Source organism: Petromyzon marinus, unplaced genomic scaffold (genome assembly GCF_048934315.1).
Source record: "Petromyzon marinus isolate PM22_M1 ecotype Great Lakes invasive population unplaced genomic scaffold, UKy_Petmar_22M1.pri1.0 PM_Scaffold_25, whole genome shotgun sequence".
Lineage (NCBI taxonomy): Eukaryota > Metazoa > Chordata > Hyperoartia > Petromyzontiformes > Petromyzontidae > Petromyzon > Petromyzon marinus.
In genome coordinates, this window is record NW_027423224.1 from 194331 (window position 1) to 212500 (window position 18170).

Here is an 18170-nt window from a genome sequence, read left to right on the forward strand (position 1 = left end):
CTAGACCAATTCCGCGACCACATCAATTCCATACACCCAGCCATCAGATTTACCATGGAGGTCGAAAAAGATGGCAAACTACCCTTTCTGGATGTCTTAATTAAAAGGAGACATGATGGTTCAATGAGCCACTCTGTCTACAGGAAAGCTACCCATACAGATGCTTACTTGAAACCGGATTCCCACCACCATCCATCCCAGAAGAACTGCCTCATCAAGACTCTATACCATAGAGCCCAATGCATTTCCGACCAGGAACACATTACCAGTGAACTCAAGCACGTACACCAGGCTCTCAGGGCTAATGGCTACTCCGACTACACAATCCGCAAAGCCATCACTCCAGTCATGAAGAAGGATCCTCTTGTGGAGCCACTCAAAACCATCACCTTACCCTACATTGCAGGGGTTACTAAAAAGATCTCCAAAATCCTGAATAAACACAAGATCCAGGTCCAATTCAACACAGTACACAAAATCCGTGATTTAGTTCCATCTGTAAAAGATGCTCTTCCAGACATACAGTACCCGGGCGTTTACAAACTAAAGTGCCTCTGTGGTAGTAGCTACATTGGAGAAACCAAAAGACATATCTCGGACCGCATCCGCGAACATAAAGCAGACTTGAAACACGGTAAGACGAACTCCTCTGCCGTGGCAGATCACTGTTACAATTCAGTGGGCTCACATGACATTGACTTCTCCAAGACGGAGGTTCTTTGCAAACCAACTGGCTACCATGAGAGATTCGTTCATGAGGCCATTCACATATACAAGCACAGAGACAATTTCAACCGAGAAGATGGATTCAGGCTTAGTAACCACTGGAAAGATGTGTTAAATCATTTCTGTTCTTAATTAATTGTAATTTTACGATGACCTTCAGACCGCAGCTCTTTCGCCAGCATTGCCTCTTAATACCTCTCACACCACGGTTAATGGTATGGTTTACAACATGGAGTATACTAGGGCTTCGCAGCTGTCTCTCTCCCCCTCCTCTGTTCCGACCATGGACGAACTCGTCTGTCTGAACGGGGCCCGTAGCTATCCGTGGTACGGAAATTTGAGGGTAAGAATCCACCCATTTTTTCGCCATATACCATTGTGATATATAACGACTTATGGTTGGTAGCTTAGCTGATTGGAGAATATAGAGTTTATTTATAACATGAAGGTAATTTATATTTTAGTTTTTATTGGTTCACTATATAGTACTGTGAATAGCTCAGATGTGTAGTCATTTCTGTGACCAGTCACTAGCAAATCACCCAGTTATTTCAATGCTAAATTCGCCTAGTTATTTCAATGCTAAATTCTCCTGTTTTGATTTGTACTAAGTGCCTCGGTGAATGTGTATGCTCTGACTTCAACGTAACTATTTCTGTAGCAGTTACAAGCGAATGCCTTCATTTAGCTATTTCAATGCTAAATTCTATGCTAATTCCTTTTAACAATGGGTGCCTCTGCGGATGTGTATGCTTTAACTTTTAACATAGCTATTTCTGTGACCAGTCACAAGCTAATCATTCAGCCTTTTCAATGCTAAATTTTATGCTAATTCCTTCGTCAAGGCTCTTTGTTCCTCTCACACAGCTTAAAAGCCGTGATCTGAACGTGGCTCTCTCACTCCAGCGCTGTCCTACCAGACAGTCTCGCTCCCTTCACCTGATGAAGGCCGCTTGTGTTGTGGCCGAAACGTCGTGAGAATATTATTGTTATTTTATTTTATCAATTTATTATTTTATTCTCATTCTACGTGACTTTACCGAAAGAACCAAAGAAGATGAATCATTGCAGTCACGAAAGCTTTAAATCGAAATTTAACCGCCTCTACGGGGAGGGATTCCACACATCCTTAAGATCATTCAACAGACTTCGGGATAAGAAGGCTCAACTAATCGAGTCTCTCACCTTTCTGAAGAGATGCCGCGACTCTAAGGTAATACCAACCGCATTTACACTAACCTCTGCTGTTGCAACTTCTCTCAATGCAAAACGAATTCTAGCTAGAACTAGCTTCGCTCTTATCTCGGAAAAAATCAGACTTACACGCACCGAACTCTATCAGTTAGACAAGACACTCTACAAATCACACTTAAAATTGACAGCAACAATGTCTACATCGGATTGGGAACATGTAGACAATATGACTACCTCTTCGGCTGCCACTATGTCGAACAAATGTAGGGACAATTTGATTTCCAAATTCAATCACCTCTCCAGCAAAAAATCGGATCCACACACCGAAAAGATAGACGTCAACAAAGTCGTAATTAATCGCAGTAACAGTTCCATTTCTGATGGTCTGAAATCCGTTTTAGCTAAAGGTCTAAACTTTGCTGTCACACCGAGACACTTACCGGTTAATGATATCATTGCCCATGTCGACGTTGCACTCAAGGGCTTGAGTCACATCTCTGCAGACGTAGCAAGATCTGAAATCGCTGCAACCCTCAAAAACGCTAAGTTGCCACCTAGCAACATCAGCAAAGACGAACGTTTTGAATTATCTCAATTAAAAAAGAGGGATGATATTGTCGTTCTCTCAGCCGACAAAGGCAATGCCACTGTCATCATGGACAAAACAGAATATAACAACAAAATTCAAGAACTACTCAACGATGGCAGCTATACAAAAATAAAAAGAGATCCCACCAACAGCCTGGTCACCAAAACGAACAAAATTATCTCTGATTCAACAGCATTAATTGATGAGAACAAACAGTTCTTGTTGAAACCCTCTGCTGCCAGACCACCAAGATTATATGGCCTTCCAAAGATACACAAAGAAGATACACCCCTTCGTCCCATCGTCTCTACTATCAGCTCCCCCACCTACAAACTGGCACGTTTTCTGGCTGATATACTGCGACCTTTCACTGGAAAAACCACCTCTGCGGTACTAAATTCTACTCACCTGGTATCGACAATCAAAGACATTTCCCTGTCCCCAAACGACCTGCTTGTCAGTTTTGATGTGGTGTCCTTGTTCACCAAAGTCCCGGTACCTGACACCATCGCTATCATTGAAGACCTGGTTCATCAAGGACTGCATACTGATGTACCCCCCCTGGTGAGACATTGCTTAACCAACACATACTTCACCTGGAATGGAACTTTCTACAAACAAACTGAGGGCACCCCAATGGGCTCCCCCCTATCTCCGGTTGTAGCCAACGTATTCATGGAAAAATTTGAAACTGACGCCATCCAGACTGCCACTCTACGCCCGACCTTATGGAAGAGGTACGTTGATGACACCTTTGTCATCTGGCCACATGGCCAGCCTGCTCTAGACCAATTCCGCGACCACATCAATTCCATACACCCAGCCATCAGATTTACCATGGAGGTCGAAAAAGATGGCAAACTACCCTTTCTGGATGTCTTAATTAAAAGGAGACATGATGGTTCAATGAGCCACTCTGTCTACAGGAAAGCTACCCATACAGATGCTTACTTGAAACCGGATTCCCACCACCATCCATCCCAGAAGAACTGCCTCATCAAGACTCTATACCATAGAGCCCAATGCATTTCCGACCAGGAACACATTACCAGTGAACTCAAGCACGTACACCAGGCTCTCAGGGCTAATGGCTACTCCGACTACACAATCCGCAAAGCCATCACTCCAGTCATGAAGAAGGATCCTCTTGTGGAGCCACTCAAAACCATCACCTTACCCTACATTGCAGGGGTTACTAAAAAGATCTCCAAAATCCTGAATAAACACAAGATCCAGGTCCGATTCAACACAGTACACAAAATCCGTGATTTAGTTCCATCTGTAAAAGATGCTCTTCCAGACATACAGTACCCGGGCGTTTACAAACTAAAGTGCCTCTGTGGTAGTAGCTACATTGGAGAAACCAAAAGACATATCTCGGACCGCATCCGCGAACATAAAGCAGACTTGAAACACGGTAAGACGAACTCCTCTGCCGTGGCAGATCACTGTTACAATTCAGTGGGCTCACATGACATTGACTTCTCCAAGACGGAGGTTCTTTGCAAACCAACTGGCTACCATGAGAGATTCGTTCATGAGGCCATTCACATATACAAGCACAGAGACAATTTCAACCGAGAAGATGGATTCAGGCTTAGTAACCACTGGAAAGATGTGTTAAATCATTTCTGTTCTTAATTAATTGTAATTTTACGATGACCTTCAGACCGCAGCTCTTTCGCCAGCATTGCCTCTTAATACCTCTCACACCACGGTTAATGGTATGGTTTACAACATGGAGTATACTAGGGCTTCGCAGCTGTCTCTCTCCCCCTCCTCTGTTCCGACCATGGACGAACTCGTCCGTCTGAACAAGGCCCGTAGCTATCCGTGGTACGGAAATTTGAGGGTAAGAATCCACCCATTTTTTCGCCATATAGCATTGTGATATATAACGACTTATGGTTGGTAGCTTAGCTGATTGGAGAATATAGAGTTTATTGATAACATGAAGGTAATTTATATTTTAGTTTTTATTGGTTCACTATATAGTACTGTGAATAGCTCAGATGTGTAGTCATTTCTGTGACCAGTCACTAGCAAATCACCCAGTTATTTCAATGCTAAATTCGCCTAGTTATTTCAATGCTAAATTCTCCTGTTTTGATTTGTACTAAGTGCCTCGGTGAATGTGTATGCTTTGACTTCAACGTAACTATTTCTGTAGCAGTTACAAGCGAATGCCTTAATTTAGCTATTTCAATGCTAAATTCTATGCTAATTCCTTTTAACAATGGGTGCCTCTGCGGATGTGTATGCTTTAACTTTTAACATAGCTATTTCTGTGACCAGTCACAAGCTAATCATTCAGCCTTTTCAATGCTAAATTTTATGCTAATTCCTTCGTCAAGGCTCTTTGTTCCTCTCACACAGCTTAAAAGCCGTGATCTGAACGTGGCTCTCTCACTCCAGCGCTGTCCTACCAGACAGTCTCGCTCCCTTCACCTGATGAAGGCCGCTTGTGTTGTGGCCGAAACGTCGTGAGAATATTATTGTGTTATTTTATTTTATCAATTTATTATTTTATTCTCATTCTACGTGACTTTACCGAAAGAACCAAAGAAGATAAATCAGGATTACTTGTTTTACAGATGAAAAAATAGATCAGTAGACAGGGGCTGTATGCGTTTCTACGTTGTAATTTATATTCTGCACAAAGGCGACTCCACAGCAGCTGTGGCGAGGCAAGGCCGGCGATCACGAGAGCCAGATGACAGCAGATAACTCGAGAGAAGCACGCGTTATCGTCTAGCTGTGGGTGTGCTCAACTGCGCGTGTGTTTGTGGCTAAATGCGAGAATGTGGATCGGTGTGTTATTAAATTACGAGGCTGCAATAAGATCCTTGTATGTATGTCGACCTTCTGTTGCACCGTGCTTAGCCAACCGTGATAATCGGACATTACTCAATTGTATTTTACATCGAGCAATCAGCACCCCTACGTGCAGAGCAAAGCCGCTTGCAGGTGAAATGCTGAGTCGCCTTCTTATTGTGCAAAAAAAAAAGTTGCCACTGGGGGTGCCCTTTAGAAGTTCAAAGGGGATTGCATTCCTCGCAAACCACGTGGCCCAGCTTTGCCCTTGAGAGGCAGTCGCGCCGTGCAGGCATCCCAGTGTCAGCGCTGTCACCACCGTCACTATCATCATCACCGTCATTATCGTCACCATCGTCACCACCGTGACTATCGTCATCACCGTCACTATCATCACCACCCACACCATCGTTACCACCGTCACCACTTTCACCATCGTTACCACCGTCACCAACGTCACCACCCACACCATCGTTACCACCATCACCCTCCACGTGTAGGATTCACGGCATTTAAAGGGACAGGGAGTCATCTTAGATGAAAAACCATACATAGGTGTGCAGCATGCATGCACCCACCCTCTCCAACTTATCTAGACCAACAGCTCAGAAAAACTGAATTTGTGACCAAGTTGTCGTGTAGACCGGCCGTCCCCAACCTTTTTGGCACCAGGGACCAATTTCGTGGAAGACATTTTTTTCACGGAGTGGGGGGGGTCATCATTGGGCCTTTCCCCCTTTTCAAAGAAGCTCTCCAGCGACGTTTCTTTTTTGCTCATTTTGGCGAGGGTTAGCTTGTGGGCTTTATACCAAAACTGTGACTGAGACAAGTGCGCAGTGCGGGAGAGAGGCGTGGACGGAAGTGGTAAATACAATAATGGGCAGGCCACGCGCAGACTATAATAAGTTACGGATTCCGACTTCTCATAAGGAGCGCGCAACCGAGATCCCTGGCATGCGCAGTTGACAGTAGGGTTCGCGCTCCTATGAGAATCTAATGCCGCCGCTGATCTGACAGGAGGCGGATCTCAGACGGTAATGCAAGCGATGGGGAGCGGCTGTAAATACAGATGAAGCTTCGCTCGCTCGCCCACCGCTCGCCTCCTGCTGTGCGGCCCGGTTCCTAACAGGCCACGGACCGGTACCGGTCCGCGGCCCGGGGGTTGGGGACCCCTGGTTTAGACCACAGACTCAAAGCATTGAGAACACGTGGCTGTCCCAGCAACAGGCAGCAGTGAGACAAAGACAACTGTGGACCGGTTTCGTCTAATTAGGACTCATTAGTGCAGGACGGTAATCAATACTTTCTCTTGCCATATGCCTCTGGCAGCCCCATATATGGAGACGACCTTTACACTATGGTGACCCCATAGACAGTTGTCTAAAGGTAACAGTAATCAAATCTGTAAATGATGAGAAAACCAATCACAACAAATATAAATTATGCAGGCTGGAAACAATAGATTTCACAATGGTATCAGTGAAAATAGTATACTTGTTTTTTTACGGTAAAGTCACGTTTACACGTTCAGATACAAAAACACTCTGCATGTACCCTCCCCGAGCGAATCTAAGTAATTAAATATAAAACAAAAACAGCACCATGCATTACTGCTCTACTTTGTAGTCGCGAAAGTCTAGTGTGACAAGTCTTGATCAAATCGTGTTTATGCATATACACGTGCCTGAGTAAACATTTTAACGATGATAATCCTCTACAATTAAAAAAAACATCGCATTAATAAGATGTGTGTGGGAATATTTACAAGGCCTAAAAGTTGCACAGCGCATACGACTTAGGGGTCTACAGCTGTACGCACTGCCGTGCAGTTGAAATCCTTTAAATTGTGAGAAAAAATCACACGCGGGCAGAGTTATTTGTGGTTGGCGCACTGCTTTATGAACCACATATGTATTAGACAGTCACCCACAGAAGTGGATATAACAGAGCTACCTCTAATTACAAATGTAATTTTCTTCTTGATTTCCCTGCATCTGCCCTCATTCCCCTCCACCAAATAAAAAATTCTTCTGCACGAGTTATTTTCAATCTCCCCTTTAATTCTCACACTTTGCCTCTCCTCCTTCAACTCCAATGGCTTCTCGTTCACTACCGCTGTCTTTTAAAATACCTGTCGCTGGTCTTTAAACCTCTCCATGGACTTGCCCTACATAATTTTGCCTCTTTCATCTCCTTCCATGTCCTCTCTCGTCCTCTTTGATCCCAATTTTCTATCTCTGTCCCTCCTCTTTGTGCCAAATCTCATTTATGGTCCCTCTACTTAACCTTCTTCCATTCCTCCCTTAAAGCCCCACCTCTTCTCCATTGCCCATTATCTACCTCTTCTCTCCCCTTAAGCCTCCACTCCTTCTCGTCCCTACTCTTCTCCGATCCCATTACTGTCTATCGCTGTCACTTATTCCTCAAACTTTATACACCCCTGCCATCTAAATCATTCCATTCTGTCACTGCCTTGTGCTTGTTATGTCAAGAGAGAAGGCACTCTATAAATATACACCAAAGCCACCACCGCCACCACCGTCACCCACCGCCACCAAGAAAAGGAACAGATTTATTTGTTGGGTCTGGAAGTGGCCAAAGTGCAAGTCGGCCATGAAAAATTTTTACATTTAAAATTACACCGCTACCAATTAAAACATTAAACACAAACACAAAGGTTGTCTGTATAACCTCAACGGACTCCTGAGGCAAGTGCTTTTAGCGAGCAACTATGAAAGCCAGCATGGTACACAATGGGGAGGGTGGCCAGCACCATGCCTGGCCGCCTTTATCTCCTGAGTAGTGATGTTTACACACCACACCAGGTACTCATTGGAGGCTGAGTCGACCTCGGGTTAGCCCAAAACCACTTTAGTTCATCGGTACTGGTGTTGCCAAGTTCATAGCGCAATACGCGAAACACTATACAATTACCGGATAATACGCATACCCACACAGGCTTGTGCACACAGGCTTGTGCATGTGTGGGTGGGTTATTTATACAGCAGTATGCAGCATGGCAGTCAGTCGGCACCTTCCGCAATGCACGTTTGTTATTCATGAGGGTGCACATCCTGATGTATTCATTGGCTGATCACCCGAAGCCACCGTGTGAGCTGAGAGTTTCTCGATCTTACCGGGTACTCGATAGAGCTGAGAAATGCACTGCGGTCAATACTCAGAGTCATCATTTAGAGGTAGAGACCCAGAGATGAAGAGAATCCTTAGCAGCCCGTACATGTTAATGGATAGCAGTGATGGTCCCAGCTGCTGACTTGTACACCAGGGGTGAAGAATTGAGACAAGGCTGTGGTCCCAAGATAATTTCACTCCTTCCATTTGTTTTGTATTGAGTGGGATCCTGACGGACACGACACGGTTCAGACGCGGCCACCAGCTCAAAAAACACGTACAGAACAAACCCTGCGCAGAGAAGCATGCAGAGACGCGTGCTCGAAATCACACCAAGACAGAGGAACGCGCAGATGAGAGAACATACACAGAGGTAAGATCCCTCCTCATGTTGACCATGATGAGAAGGAAAGAGCAACACGCAGATGAAAACGTTTCTGGAAGTGACGATGGCTGATGATCAAGAGTAACTTGGAGGGGAGGAGGTGGGAAGCTCATGCACAGGAGGTGCTGGGGCCGATTGTCACAGCGCAGGCGTCACGAGAAGTGACGTTGGTTTGGGGAGGCCTTCATCAAACAGTGGATTTACCACTGGTGATGATGCCCATAATGATGATGAATGCATGGGCAGTCCACTCACATTCGTGCATAATCAGGTGCACGTCCACTCCCCTAGTCACCCCTCCACTAATCTCATTCCCCGAGTCACCCCTCCACTCACCTCACCCCCATTCCCCGAGTCACTCTCACCTCGACTTCTCCACTCTATCGCCAGTCGCCCTGAAGAGGCCCAACTCCGGAGCCTCCCCCAGTGCCACGTTCACTCTCAGCACGAACATCGTGCGGTGCCACCCCCTCCTCTGCTGCATCCCTCCAACTCTTCCTCCGCCATTGCGAAAATCGGCTCCACGAAGGGTCCCACGCTGTCCCCGTCCCTCAATGGACTCGTGTCCTTTGTTGATGAAGGCCATTTAATAAAATAATGATAATTAATTATGCACACACACACAGGTCACCAAAGTGGCCTCAATAGACATGTTAGGGCAAGTTGTGGAGCCTTGTGCTGTGGAACACACGAGGGGGTGGTATGTATTTTGTATGTTGAACTTCTTTTGCACGGTACGTAGCCAACCGTGCTAATCGGAGGTGCAGGGGAAGGGCAACAAAGTAAGCACAAAAAGTAGTTCTAAAGAAATGAGTTTTCAATCTAGATGTAAAAGTGCACAGCTCCAGTGGCTTCTAATATCAGAAGGAAGAGCGTTCGAGATGGCCGCAGAAGCGCTTCTGAAAGTGCGATGCAGCGACTGTCTTTGTTCGATGGTTCGCCAAAATCCGTTGTGGGGATGTGATGTGGCCAACACCATGCACGCGACCACCTTTGTCTCTCCCAATTGCTGATGTTTATTAAAGACACTGCACCAGGTACTCTTTAGCGGGTGAGTCGACCGAGGGAAGGTCCAGGACTGGGTCACACAGACACACACACACAGAAAAAGATGCCCTATGTCAAATCCAGAGGCTTCTAAGAAAATGGAGGTGTAAGATGGACACAGCTATTACATGGATGAAGGTGTAATACAGATATTTGTGTTAACATGGTGCTGCTCACCTGAAAACAATAACAAAAATCCCACCACTCATTCATCTGTTTATTCTTTGATTGGAAAACGCTGGGCGAGACCTGCGACATTCGAGTGAGCTCACCTACTCGCTCACAAACACGCAACACTCAACCCAGTCAATCAACATGTTACACACCCTAAATATGACCCGCCTTGTCCTGGGGGAGACCTGCAACATGCTACTGAGCTCACCTCTTCACTCACCTACTCACCCACTATTGCTATGTCATCCACACACCCACACACTCGCTTATCTTAACAGACCTCAATAATTGACATTTAGCTCCTGAAGATATTGCTACATACAATAAAATGCGAGTGTGTGAGTGATTGATTGAATGTGTAAGTGAGCGTCTGGTTGCGTGAATGAGTGAGCATCTGAGTGCGTGTGTGAGTGTGTAAGGTGAACGGTAGTGTATCGGCGAATGTGCTGTGCTACAAATCTGGTGATCCGAGTTCAAATTTCGCTCACCAGTCTATGGGTCTCTGTGTAAGTCTTTACCTCTCTGTAAGTCTATGGGTCTCTGTGTAAGTCTATACCTCTCTGTAAGTCTATGCATCTCTGTGAGTCTACGGGTCTGGTAAGTTTACTGGTCTCAGTGTGAGTCCATGGGTCTCAATGTGAGTTCATGGGTATCTGTTATCATCATCTGTGTTTGAATGAGTCGATGGCTCTGTGTGATTGACTCCAAGTCTCTCTGTTCGAGTGAGTTTATGGCTTTCTGTGCGAGTCTATGTCTACGTGACTTTACCGAAATAACCAAAGAGTAATTCCTGCAGTCACGAAAGTGCCAAATCAAGTTTGAGTCTATGTCTCTCTGTGTAAGTGAGTACAACATATCCTTGCTTAACGCGGGGGTTGCGTTGTCGAAAATTGCTGCTTAAAGCTATTTTACGTCAAGCAGAAAACTTTTCTACAAGGAAAAACGGTAAAGGGGGAGGCTCCGTTTTAGCACAATGTAACTTTTATTATTATTTCTAATTGAGAGTACAGTACACTGTTTTCTATGTTTATTTTAAATGTGTTGTGTATATGTAGAAGATCTATATTATAATATTTATTTATACTGGAGGAATCTAAAAAGCCCTTTTCACAGATTTCCAGTTGGGGTGGTACAGAAAGTTACAAGAACAAACGATGCAAAAACACAATCGAAGTGAAAAGTATAGGAAAGGTAAGCAAATCACAAAAAACATAAAAATAAACTATTTTTATCTTACCTAGTAAAGCCCTCTAAGCTATTAGCTTCTATTTCAGAAGCGAACTGGCCACAAATGATAGATGAATGAAGTAGCTTATGACGTGGAAATTTATAGCAGCCAAATAATAATTAAAAATTGTGTTACATTCATCAATATACATACAAAGGACATGAAAGGGAGATATGATGAGTGAAAACTATAAGGGAGTGAGTGAGATGACACTACACACAGATGCTGGAACAAAGGCTGAGGATGAGGATGACACGCCACGTAACACAGTGCGCACTGGTACAGCATCAGCTCCCAGCAATACAGAACAACGCTGCCAACACCCACACCACTCATAAGAGCAGTCCGTCATGTGCTACTCGAGTTATAGTGGGTGTGGTGTGCGCTAAGCGAAACACATTACATAAAAGACGAGGATGTACTGCATATAGTCCTCTACGTGAGTGAGTCTATGTCTCTCTGTGTGAGTCTGTGCGAGTGACTCTGTGGTTCTCTGTGTGGGTTAATCAATGGTTCTCTGTTTGAGTGAGTCTATGTGTCTCCATGTGAGTGAGTCTATGGCTCTGTGTCAGTGAGACTTTGGCTCTCTGTGTGAGTGCTCTCTCTGAGTGAGTCTATGGCTCTCTGTGGGAGTAAGTGGGTCTCTAAGGCCACCACCATCTTGCTCCCTGCCCAGTGCGTCCACCTGGTTGAGCTGCAGGAGTCTATTGTCCACCGCTCCAGACCGCACAGATATCCAGACGTCCACCTCCAGCACAGACACCAGCAGATTCTTAGAACTGGTGGTGGAAGGACACGAGAGGGGTAATAGTCAACCACATTAACCACCATCAATACCACCATTACAACCACCAAAATCACCGCTATCGTTAACACCACCATCAATATCACCACCTCCACCACAACGATCATTATCGAAATTAAAATCACAATACTCTTTGGTTCTTTCGGTAAAGTCACGTAGGTAGAAAAAAATAATAGATCACGACGTTTCGATCGAAACACAAGCAACCATCATCAGGTGAAAAAATATTGCGAGAAAGCTGCTGAAACACGAAGTTATATTGGCTTGAGATAAGCTCAGCCCAAGGGTAAGTGGGCGGGGCTAGAGGTAGAATTTGCATGTAAATACAACACTACATCGTGGAAAAGGAAAGAGAGACACAGACACCGAGAGACATCCACACACAGAGAGAGGCACACACAAAGAGACACACGAGAGACGCATATAGAGAAAAACACACCGGCAGAGAGAGACACCCACACAGACAGATGCAGAGAGAGATAGACACAGAGAGAATTACATAATTGCCCATGAATTACTATGGTGTGACAATGTCAATTACCAATGTCAAAGGGAACATCAATGAATGGTAAATGTGGGGTAATATCCCCAGAAGAGCATGTAGACTACATTAAAAATTAAAATAATCAGGCAATATAATATCACATATGGGTTCAGTTTAAAGTTTACTTATGAAAAATAATCCTGAAATAATTGTGCTCCATAGATAATCTTAATGGTCAAGTTACATAAACATCACGGAATCACTTAAGCTGACCATTTAAAAAGACATTAATTCCAAGATGTTGAGCAAAGGAAATTGTTTGGAAGTTCATCTCACACCAAGTACATGTTACTATAAATCTAAATCTGCATAGTTCTCGATCAGCAAAGTCGCAAACATGTTTTACCACAAGCAAGGAGTTCGGTGTAAAGCTGTTAAGCAAATTAACCACTGCACACGGTTTTAAAGTTCTCTGCCTCAAAGACAGCACTCTACCAAGTGTCACGACGCAGCTGCACACGCCGCATGACAATAGGCGGAGTGAGAGAATCTAAGGAGACACTGACCCTGTCAAAGGGGATCCCATGTCTAGACTCTAGAGTATTTGTGGCTGGTGCTACACATTTCTATGTGATTAGCCATTTAGCTGATCTATCATTTGTGGACAGGTCGCTTCTGGAAAACAGCCACATAGCTCAGTGGGTCTCACCTGGTAAAATAAAAATAGTTTATAGAGTTCGTTCTGCCTCAACGCGTGTTTTCATAACGCCATTTGGATATGGCACGATGGATGTAATAGGGAACACGTTTTATAACGCGGATGCTAAATGGATATAACGCGATTGAGTCAACAGAACCACGTCGCGCGAGTAGGAATGTGCGGTTGTACGGCTGCCTGGGCACAGCGTCACACGAGGCATTGGGATGCTGCTGGATGCTTCCTGATGCTCCCCACGCGCCTCAGTCTTTGTTCAGCCGACACACGCATCTCACGCTGTTATCACGGACTGTGCTTTACCCTGTATTAGTCATTGTAACGAGGGAGTTTACACAACGCGGTGTTATTCAGCAACGCAACTGCCGCGTTATAGAACACTGCAGTAAATATTGTCGCGGTGTGGAAGGAGCAATGAACGTCATCTTGTGGCATGGAAAGGCATCGCAGCCCTAGCGAGCAGCCAGAGACAAAGCCTGCACGCACGGCAAAGTTGTGATTGACCCGGGGACTATTAGCAAGTGACACGTATGGACTAATGGTTACTCTAAATGACGATGTTGACGATGGTTATAACGTGCTACAAATATGCAAAACGCACATCGCATTAGCTCTGACAAATAGCGGACTTTTTTAAAGTTATCGTTTACAATGGTTAATTTGTATATCATGCCAAGTGAGTAATTTGCGTGTGGACCCTGACAGCGGCACTCAATGTCCAACTCTTGCGAATGCTCTCAGGGGATCTTTACCGTGCGCTGCGTTCACTCACTCAGCCCCAATCTCCCTGTCGTGAACTCACCACTCACCCACTCACTCACCTCACCCTTCAACTCACTCACCCTCCTCACCTATTAATTCTCCTCATTAACTCACTCACCCTGCAATCCCCCCCCCTCCATCACCCGGCACTCACCGCCTGTCCGTGACCACCTCTCCCGTGCCTACAACCACAAACACCACCACCACCTCTCCCGTGCCTACAACCACAAACACCACCACCACCTCTCCCGTGCCTACAACCACAAACACCACCACCACCTCTCCCGTGCCTACAACCACAAACACCACCACCACCTCTCCCGTGCCTACAACCACAAACACCACCACCACCACCTCCTGCTGCTGCTGCTGTCGCGGTCTCCGCGTGGCGCCGCGGGTCCAGGGGGAGGCCTCGCGGCCCAAGAGCGGCGCCACGGCTCCCCCCCTCCCGCTCCTGGCCCCTCCCCCTCGTCCCTCCTGGCCCCTCCCCCTCGTCCCTCCTGGCCCCTCCCCCTCGTCCCTCCTGGCCCCTCCCCCTCGTTCCTCCTGGCCCCTCCCCCTCGTCTCTCCTGGCCCCTCCCCCTCGTCCCTCCTGGCCCCTCCCCCTTGTCCCGCCTGGCCCCTCCCCCTCGTCCCTCCTGGCCCCTCCCCCTCGTCCCTCCTCCTCCCGTTCGCGACGTGGAGTGATCTCGCCCCCCCACCGCCCATTGCAAGATTGGCGGGAAGCGGTCGCGGGGCCGACCGTGCGCCGCCTCCCGCGTGATTGGCTCGCTTCGCGTCACGTGGGGCAGGCGGAAGAAGAGTATGGGGGAGGAGCTGCGCGGTTAGGGGCGGGGCCGTGGAGTCACGTGGTTGGCAATGATTGACAATAAGTGGGCAGGGATGACTGTTACGTCATAGTGGACGTCACATCCGGTATAGACGTTAGTATAAATAACGCCCCTTCGTGACGTGCATCACACTTGCCTCTGTCCCGCGTGCCGTCAACACGAGCTGAGCATGGCGCTGCTGATCGTTGGCGTTCTGCTCTTGGCCCTGCTTGGGATGGGGATCTTCATTTATCTTCGTTTTACGCTTTCCATCTCAGACTTTCACCGCGAGACCACGACGCTGCAAAGGGAGATGATGGGCCAGCAGAATGTGGAGCTCTGTCAGAAGAACAAGACGACCCATCTGAAGCTACAGCAGCAGCAGGAGGAGTTAATGGATAACCGAGAGACTCTCCAGAGAGAGAACAGGGGCCTGGTTCAACAGCTTAAAGAGCACCAGTTGGAGCTGGAGTCCACGAGAGTGCCTTGCTGCGAGCGTGCGTCTCTCCGTGCGGATTTTCTCCAAGACTGCAATGCAGCACAGCGACAAATGTCGCTGCGCTGTAAAAAGGAAGGTCTCCGTAGGTCGCTGCGCATCCACCTGAGGGAGTTGAACTTCCTGAATCCACAGAGAGGGCAGAAGCAGTTTAGGCTGCGCGGGAAGCTGGCGCGTCACGAGGAAAAGTGGCACGGCGAAGAGAAGATGCGCAAAGAGTGCCGGCATCTCAGTAGACAGCTGAAAGAGCTGAAATGCGCCAATTCTCAAATTTACAAAGATGCCACCACCACCAACGCCACTGCCACCGCCGCTGCCACAGCTGCCGCCACCAAGCTCAAGAAATGAAGAGATGTATTAATTGGGTCCGAAAATGGCTGAAACGCAAGTCGACCATTTAAAAACATTGGGGCAATTTTGAAAATGACACTGCCCCAATTAAAACATTATTCACAAAGACAAACGTTCCCCGTATAGAATCAAGAGACTATTTGGGCAAGTTGCTATTAGCAAGGAGCAGCACCTAAGAAGGCCTCCACAATACAATCACAAGCACAAACACAAAGGTCCCCCATGTAGCCTCAACACACTGTTGGGGAAAGTGTTGTACAATATATATTTATCTATGTTTAACTTATTTTGCATCACATGTAGTCAACCATACCAATGGGAGGTGTTGTTAATGAATAGTACAACTTTTGGATTCCATTACAGAGAATCGTTAGTAAGTCGAACAGTTCATAAGTCTGAATAAAATAGTGTACTGTATTTAAATTCACATACTGGAAGTGTTGTAAAATGTATTACGGTTTAACAAAAAATTGGAAGCATTGTTAAAGTCATAACACGGAATATTATACATTTGCAAATAATACTGTAATAAATACTGTATGGTAAACAAAAAATAAAGTTACGTAAATAGAAAAAAAATGTTTTTATTGTCACTTACCTTGAGTCTGGATGTGGGCCCGTTTGTCGGGAGGGGGCATAATGAGTCCCCATAACTGCACACGGGGGGGTTGGGGGTGAACGCCCGCAAGCACACAAACACACAACAGCGACAGTCATCCCCCGAATAGCCTAACCAGAATGTTGGGGCAAGTGCTGTTAGCCAGCAGCGCCTATGAAGGCTGGAATGTCGCACGAGGGGGTGCGTGGACAGCACCACGCCCGGCTGCCTTTGTCTCCCCAGTGGTGATATTTACACACCACACCAGGCACTTATTTGAGGCTGAGTCGATCGACGGAAAGCCCAGCAACCATTAATATAATCGTTAAAGGTGTTGGTCGTGAGTGGGAATCGAACTGGGATCGGTGGGATGGTAGACAGTGTTCACCATTGCACTATCTCTCTCCACACACACACTCACAGGGGTATATGCGTCCGTCCACACACACACAACAACAAGACAATAATCGCCGTTTGCCCTTAAGTGGCAGTAACATCACCACAGCGCTTGTGCGGTGCTTGGTGCATTTTGAGGTCACTTGAAGTGTCGAAGGCTGGCTGGCAGGAAGTCATGAATAGACACAGGTACCATGGGTTGACTTAAGGTGATGACGGGCAGATGCAAAAGCCGTGCTCCCCACTGTGCCAACTTTCAGTGTTTCAGTCGTATAAGCGCTCTGCTCATTGTTATGAGTGTCGCTCCGCTGCCCTACGCTATTGCTGGAGGGCAACTGCCTCCACCTCCCCAGTAGAGTCTTTCATGAACCTCCTCCACATAGGCCTATCGCGACACTGCTGCTACCAGTCATCAGCAAGTTCAATCAGCTCCACATCCTTCTGTACCACATCAGTCCATCTCTTCTGTAGCCCATGCCGCGCCTGTTTAGCATGATCTATCCGCCCAAATTGAAGCTGCTTGGGGATGCGGTGACAGTGCAAATAGACTTCATGACCCAGCCAATGGAGCCTGACTTGTCGGAAGGGCCCACTGATGAGCCTTTGTCCAGATATTTCAGGAAATTTTGGCCTCCTCACACAGTCCAGTCTGGTTAAACCCTGGATAGATCGTAGGCAGGCTATAGACCGAATGTTTCAAATCATTGCAGATAATCCTATAGAGAGAAATAAGGGAAGGCATAACTGTGGTCCAGAAGACATGAAGGTTTGTATGGAGTAACAGATCAGGTAGCTTCCATACAATGTTATGCAGCTGATGAAAATATAATGCTGCTCGAATGAATCGAAGTGAGACCTCGGCTCCCAAAACAGAGTTGGTCATGAGCACACTGCCCAAGTACGGAAATATCTCCACTGTCTCCACAACTGCCTCAAAATACATGGGGAATTGAGGGAGGGGAGCATTTTGATGATGTAAAATACCCAGGGAGGTGATTTGTTTTTGTGGGGCTGATGGTAACGGCCCATATTTTAGTAGCATGTTCCGTGTTTAGATGGAGTGTCTCCAACTCCTCCTTAGAGTGGGCAGTAATCACCAGATCATCCGCATTCATAAAATGGTTTAACAATAGAGAGCCATACCATGATCGGACTCGTGCATCGATCAGCCTCCCATTATATCTATACCAGATTTAAATTCTACTGGTACATCCATGGAAATCGTCTCATTACTAAGTAGTCAACGAAATATGTTAAGTCGTGTTGGGGCCAGAGGACATCCATGTCGCACATTACTCACATATTCTATCATCCCTTAACTCCATTATATCGATTTCCCATGAGACACAGCAGTTGTTTTTCTATTGTTTATATATGCTTTTCATTACAGTAACTCTGTTTTTATTTAGCTTTTGTTATTTTGGTGATCCAGGTCTCTCTTGCAAATGAGAATCATCCTAGTCTC

General features: G+C 46.2%; 1 long non-coding RNA gene across 1 annotated transcript; it reads right to left on the bottom strand.

Annotated features, from left to right (window-relative positions):
• Nucleotides 1-7875: 7875 nt before the first annotated feature.
• LOC142923038 (uncharacterized) lies at nt 7876-12071 on the bottom strand. The gene is made up of 2 exons (XR_012940486.1): nt 11975-12071; nt 7876-9918 (listed from the first exon to the last, which is right to left on the bottom strand). It is a non-coding gene; the product is annotated as an uncharacterized LOC142923038 (long non-coding RNA).
• Between the last annotated feature and the right edge of the window lie 6099 nt (nt 12072-18170).